A 6863-nucleotide genomic window follows, 5' to 3' on the forward strand; every position below is an offset into this window, starting at 1 on the left:
TATTGTCTACTATTCGGGGCACTTGTTTTCTGTGTGTTTTTGGGAATCGTAAAAAAAAAAAAGCATTAACTCAAAGCATACTTGAAATGTACATTTTTATCTTGACTACTTTATTATTATTATTTTGTGATCAGGTCCATGATTTATGCATGGATTTTTAACCGATTTATCTAATTTTCACATTTTAAAAGTAATATGTTAGCACTCGTTAGCACTTGCACTTATGCCATTTTACCACATCCATCACACCCTGTTTTAGCTCCTCTAATTTTCATTTATTATAGCCATTTTTTGTGTGTTTTGCATGATTTTGGTTTTTTCACTTGAAAGTTCGTTTTGGAAATAAATATCACTGAAACATCAGACTCTGGATATCAGGACCTGAAGAATTAAAATTTTTACCTGATGATGGGCAAAAGTGGCAAGAAGGGCAGAGGGAGGAGTTTAATTGAGAAATTGTTTATTCCGTTCATCTCATTATAAAACAAGCATTGGCATAGCCAATAGGTCTCGCTTTTGGGACCTTATAAGTATTTAGTTATGCAGCCCTACCAGCTCTAAGGTTGCTTATAAATAACCAGAAAAGGGATGAGGCATCCACAAATATAGAGCTGAATGCTTAAAGGCTGATCCTGTCCTATATACTACACAATTCTAGAGGGAACAGGCAATAACAGGAAGAAGAGGTATCAAAGAGAATACAGTGACACCTGTCGAAGGAGGATAAAGTGGAGAGGGTGTGAGGAAAAGCTACCCACTAAAGAAATTACAAAAATGCAGCACTTATCCCAAGGACAGGTGTTTGTTGACTTATGTATAAGAACTCTGTATGCACACCTGAAAGCTAACATTATTCTATGGAAGAAAATACCAAGCTGGAGACACACAACGATAACAGGGAGGTCGTGGGACTCTGCGCTGCCCGAGTACAGGAGACACTTTTTGGACACGCTGCTATGTTATGCTTATGGGACATAGTTTCTACAATGAACACACTCACGAACTTGTGCCAAACTCGGGCTTTATAGAATTTCATAAATTCTTCCGTAAATGCATTACCACAGCAGACAGTGCTTTGTCGGTAAAGATGGAGAATATCCCACAGTGGCAAGGTTACCACTGGTAGCTTCGGCATCTTTACTGCGCTGTTTATTGGCAGCTTGCAGCTACTGGCATTACCATAAGACATTACCAGTAACGATTAAATGTAGCAAAAAGGCCAAAATGGCACCATTGCTGACCATTATTAACAATCACCTGCATTTCTGAAGTGTTTTAATGATGGCCTTGGTGGAAGCACCTCAACAGTTGCAGACAACTTGATCACCCTGAAGGTTTCCGGAGCATCACCCGGTCAGACAGCCCACCCCGTGACGAGACCAAATACTCAGCAGCCACAATGGGAGGCGGTCAGGATTCAAACTTGGTTAACCACGAAATAAAATAAAGAACTGCTTGCGGAGCCTGAAAGTTTAATGATTGCTTTTGTTGTCAGACAATAAAAGTTTGTAAAACTAAATTTAGGGATAAAAATTCGCGCAGTGGGGACATGTGGCCACCCGGCGACCGTATTCACAGTTAAACAATCCCCTTAGAGTGTGCGTGTGTGTGTATTTTGCATAATTCCAACGTGACACCACAAGGCCACTTCACGGCACTCATCATGCTGTTAACACAAAACCCGCCGCACCATTCACTAGGAGGTGCAGCTATGTCAGCCAGGGCTTACTTTCGGAGTGATTACATTAAACAGCTCAGCAGTGTCCACGAAGGTGAGCAGTGGGCGGAGAGTGCCCCAAACAAAGGAAGTTTGGAAACAGTACAGACAAAGAAGCGAGAACTAACTCGAATGAAGCGCGGCAGAAACCTCAAGGCGGGTTCACGAGGTACGACTTGGTCTCAGTAACAGGAAGTTAACGTGCCGTCCGTTCCGGAAGACGGTCGACCCAAACACTCCTCGAGGTCCTCTACCTTGGAATACGGAAGTGCATCGCAGTCTGGGGCCATCAAAAAATAAGAGGGGTGGTCATCGGGCAGGCCTGAGTCACACGGAATAGGGCACCGTGCCAACGATGCCTCACTGCAGTCACCACAAAAGCTGCGTTATCAGAAGCGAGGCGAGTAATCGGAGAAAGCCGCAAGCCTGCCTGCCTTTCAGGAAAACAGGATGGTGCCGACATAAGTTCAAATCTCCCACATGGTCTCTAAGAATATTTCGAAATTACAGTCTACCGACTTTACCAAAATACTACAAAACCTTTAAATTTCAAACTAAAACCACTAGCACAGTAAGAAAAGAATACCCTCAAACATGAATTTATCCCACATAATAAATCCGTGTATGAGATGTAGAATTCGTAAAAGTAGAGGGCTCTCCAAACTGTTTGTTAGCAGCCTCCACCACATTCCAGGGTTGTCGAGTCTGGCTAGTTTTAATGCCACTGCATGCCGCTTTCTTCCGACACCCTATCCTTCCTGTCACTTTGCATAACTCTTAGAATCTCCTTTTCTTCACTGCCTCTGAAATACAGAAAAACATGCAAGACAAAAAAATATCGTTTTCATCCTACATCTAGTTATCAAGCGCGCGCGGCAGCACTGTCAGCAGAGTGAAAGGGATTTGACTGCAATAGTGAATTGCTGCTTCAGAGAGATGTTTGCTCCCGCGAGTGAATCGCGGCTTCAGAGAGATGTTTTTCATCTAAACAAGCACGCGCTGCAGCAGGGGGAGGGCGCCAGTTGCTCGCTCGCGCGAGTGAATAGCCAGACATGCACGCGTTGCAATTGGAAGCAATGCAACGCGTGCACATTTTTCCAGGAAAGCTGTGCCGATGGTTACAGGTCAATTTCCTATGCAGCGCATGCACGCTGTGTAGGCGAGACCTACAAATATTATACTTCGGTGGCTGCAGGATGTGAGTGACACTGTGACCATAGGTGAACTTGTGAAAAGAAGCGAGTAGCGTAATGAAACCAAGTTTGGCAAGATGGATTGTATCCTGCATCTCTAAAGCCAGTAATATAATGAGCAGTCCTCTCTCAGGTGGAGAGCTCTGCCAGAGGTGAGAGAGCTACAGCTATTTTCTTTAATGTAATCATTGAACATTGTATCAGAGCTGCAGTACAGTGACCTGTAGGATGACTCAGGCCTCAGACATGCATTACTTGTGTTAGGTGAGCCTCATTCTCGCCCACTACTTTACTCATTTGCAGCTGCTTTGCTAATCTTAATGCAAGCATGCGCATCTGTGAAAGATCCAGTGCTGGAGAAGAAAGAAAGAAATTATTCACCTGTAACTACAGTTGCCTAGAATTGGTATCTTTCAAAGATTGACATTCCACACACCCTTTTTTCCTTTTATAAGGCTCCATACATAATTTTCTCTGCATGAGCTTTGAAAACCTGGCAGTAGGAATCTCTGAGTTGAGCTCTGTTTCTCTCCATCACTTTGGCTGGAGTTTAGATTACATAATGAGTTTAATAGACTGCATGTAATATATGGTTGTTTTCAATGCTAAATGAGTGTGTATGCACACTTCTCTGTAAACATTGACTAGCAAAGATTCCCATCCTGACAACAGGAAATAACTCAAACATGTGAATCTATGTAAGATGGAAAGGTCCTAACATTGGCTAGTTGCAGGTAAATAGCTTTTCTTTCTTATACATGTCCAAGAAGAGACCAGTAGTGAAGTAGACCCTTACTTCATAGCAGGATGGAAGCTGTTTTATCTGGGTAGCGGGTAAGGTAAAGAATTCGGTCACCAATTTACAATTTCCTATCTGTGCTAGTAAAAAGATCACCTCCCCCATTGCAGGGCCCTGTAGCATTCATTTAGGAGGAGAAACATTTGGGCGTGCAAACTACTATGTACCTCGAATCGAAAGTAGAAAAAGATTCCCCTTGGGAACAAATTATCATAAGGTCTGTAAAATCAAACACTTGCAACAAAAAAACACTAAATTCAGTACCACCTGGATGTAGTTGGGGTCCTATGATTTAAAGAACATACCACCAGAGAGGAAATTTATATAAAGCTTTAGTATATTGAGGATTGCATATGAATACCCAACTTGTTTCTTATGTTTTCATAGTGCATATAAAATCATATTAATTAAAAAAAACTCATAAGTTGAAACAAATCCTTTTCCAAGCCCCCACCCATATAGGCGCAACAAAATGCAATCCAACAAACAATATCTATACTACTATTATAAAGAGAGAACTTGCACCTTTGAGCCAGGTAAACTGGAAAACTACACCACCAATCTGAACACCCAAGACATCTTAGAAAACCTCAGGGCAAGCAGAAGGACATAGGCTACATAAAAATAAAAATAAAACGTTTAAAATATTTAGAAATAAAAATAAAGTAGTCCCTTGCAAGTAGCGCCGGCCGCGACGTATGCGTGAGGGGAGTAGCGTCGTTCACGAGCAACAGGAAGAGCGAGGACATGAGCGCCGGGAGGAGCGTCTGCGTGAGGGGAGGAGCGGAGTTCACCAGCAACAGGAAGAGGGGAGAACATGAGCGCCGGGAGGAGCTGCGGAGGGGCGAGAAGCGGAGGAGCAGTGGCAGCGCGGGGAGGAGCAGCGGATGAGGTAGCTGACAAGCGGTCAAGCAGTGGAGAGGTAAACACTCCAGCGTAGGGAGGAGTGGCGGATGAGGTAACTCGGGACCTGGGGGCGGGTTACAAAGCCGTGGCGGGCGGGAGGATCAAGGCGGGAGGCGGGAGGCGGTAGGCGCTATGCCCAATGTCGGGGCGGGGGGCTGCGGGCGGGAGGCTCAAGGCGAGAGGCGGTATGGCCAATGTCGGGGCGGGAGGGAAGCGAACTGGGCAATGTCGGGGAGGGGTGCACAGAGGCTTAAAATGTTGCCCCCAGCCCCCTTCTGCCCTGGGCAAAGCCGGGGTGGGCTGCTAGTATATTCTAAAACAATGGGAGACCCCTTGAGAACAGTGTTGCTACATCAATTCAATTTCATCTTTATTTCGATACATCTGTATCATAAAAGGTACATAAAAGGGTGCATTTCAAGAGAGAACATTTTTCATAATGGTACAACTTCATGTAAAATACAGTTTTAGAGTTTAGTAATTATGGAAGGGAAGTGTCAATCACAATGTTAAAAAGACTATAAATACTTAAAAAGGCACATATAAAAAATAAAATCATTCGAATTTACAATCGGTTTACCACAAAGCTACCCCAAACCACGCAATAAACCTAAACATTCAACTATATTTCCTGGTTTATTTCATATATCTAAATATCGATTCTCTAATATATACTAACATTTCTCGCCAGCTTTTCAACTAATAAAGTTCACTGCTAGCAGAAATCTACTTATAACAAAGACAATGACCTGGCAGGTATCTGTTTTTAATATCCTTTCAGCCTCTCTGTACGATCTCACACCTATGTTTGTACACTGTGGTTTTATCCATCTTTTTCTTGCAATCGCATAGGCCGGGCAAAAATAAAGAACATGTGCAATATCTTCCCTTGCTCCCCCTTAACACAATATACATATTTCATTGCTATCCTTTGTCCACCTTGCCACACATGATTTTAACATTAATATACCATGTCTATACTTCAGGTATAGTGTTTTTGCCAAGTGTAGATTTACCTCATTTAAAAAGGACTCAAAACTCGAACTTGCTTTAAACAATAACGTTCAGAAGGAAACTTTTAAAATCCTCACGGAACTAAGTAAAAGAACTCAACCTATAGAGACCACCTTCAATTGCGACACTTTTTTGAAATATTTCCTAGAGAAGGTTGAGACTATTTTACAAGAAATAACAAGTACCAGAGTTGGTTCTACTAAACTACATTCTGCTAAAACTCCAGGTGGAATGTACTTGTCTAGTTTTCCCCCGATTGATTCATTTAGCCTAGAAACCTTAATGAGGAAAACAAAGTCAGGCTCCCCAGCCGACCCATGTCCTCCGAGTGTGTTTCGTCTAGCCCGCCTCAGCCTAGAAGAACGCATTCTGTCCATGCTAAATAGGTCATTGAACACGGGGCAGCTGCCAGCTAGCTTTAAAGAGGCCCGAGTGAAGCCCCTAATCAAGAAAGCCGGAGCTGATCCCAAAGTATTAAAAAACTATCGGCCCATCTCCCAGCTTCCATTTCTATCCAAGGTGCTTGAGCAGCATGTTCTGAAGTCCCTGGCTGCGTTCCTGGAGTCTAACCATCTGCTCCATGAGATGCAGGCAGGGTTCCGTGCCCACCATAGCACCGAGTTAGTCATGCTCTCGGTGCTGGACGACCTTAGAGGGTTGGCTGACCGAAAGAAACCAAGCGCCCTGATACTTTTAGACCTATCAGCGGCGTTTGATACCGTCAGCCATACCATACTCCTGGATAGGTTGGCCGGGTTTGGGTTTCGGGGCTCTGCTTACCTCTGGCTGGAATCCTTCCTGTCCGGGCGAACCCAGAGGATTCAGCTGGGAGAGGAGGTATCAGGAGCAGGAGACCTGACATGTGGGGTACCCCAAGGCTCCGCCTTGTCCCCCTTACTGTTCAACCTATACCTGCAACCATTAATAAGCACCTTGGTTGAGACTGGCTGTCGGGTGTTTAACTATGCAGACGACACCCAGTTGTTGCTGAGCATAGATGACACCGTACGGGCCCAGTCGCTGGCACAGGAGATTCTCAGGTACACAGTCAACTGGATGTCCAGGAACCTACTGAAGATTAACCCCGAGAAAACTGAGGTGTTAATTGTGTCATCCACCTGCTCCCCCTGGTGTGACCTCTACTGGCCCCAGGAATTAGGGCCCACCCCTAAGCCAGCAACCGCGGTCAAAAGTCTTGGCATTAGGATAGACGGCGCCCTCTCAATGACCAATC

This window comes from Lissotriton vulgaris, chromosome 5, assembly GCF_964263255.1.
Source record: "Lissotriton vulgaris chromosome 5, aLisVul1.2, whole genome shotgun sequence".
NCBI lineage: Eukaryota > Metazoa > Chordata > Amphibia > Caudata > Salamandridae > Lissotriton > Lissotriton vulgaris.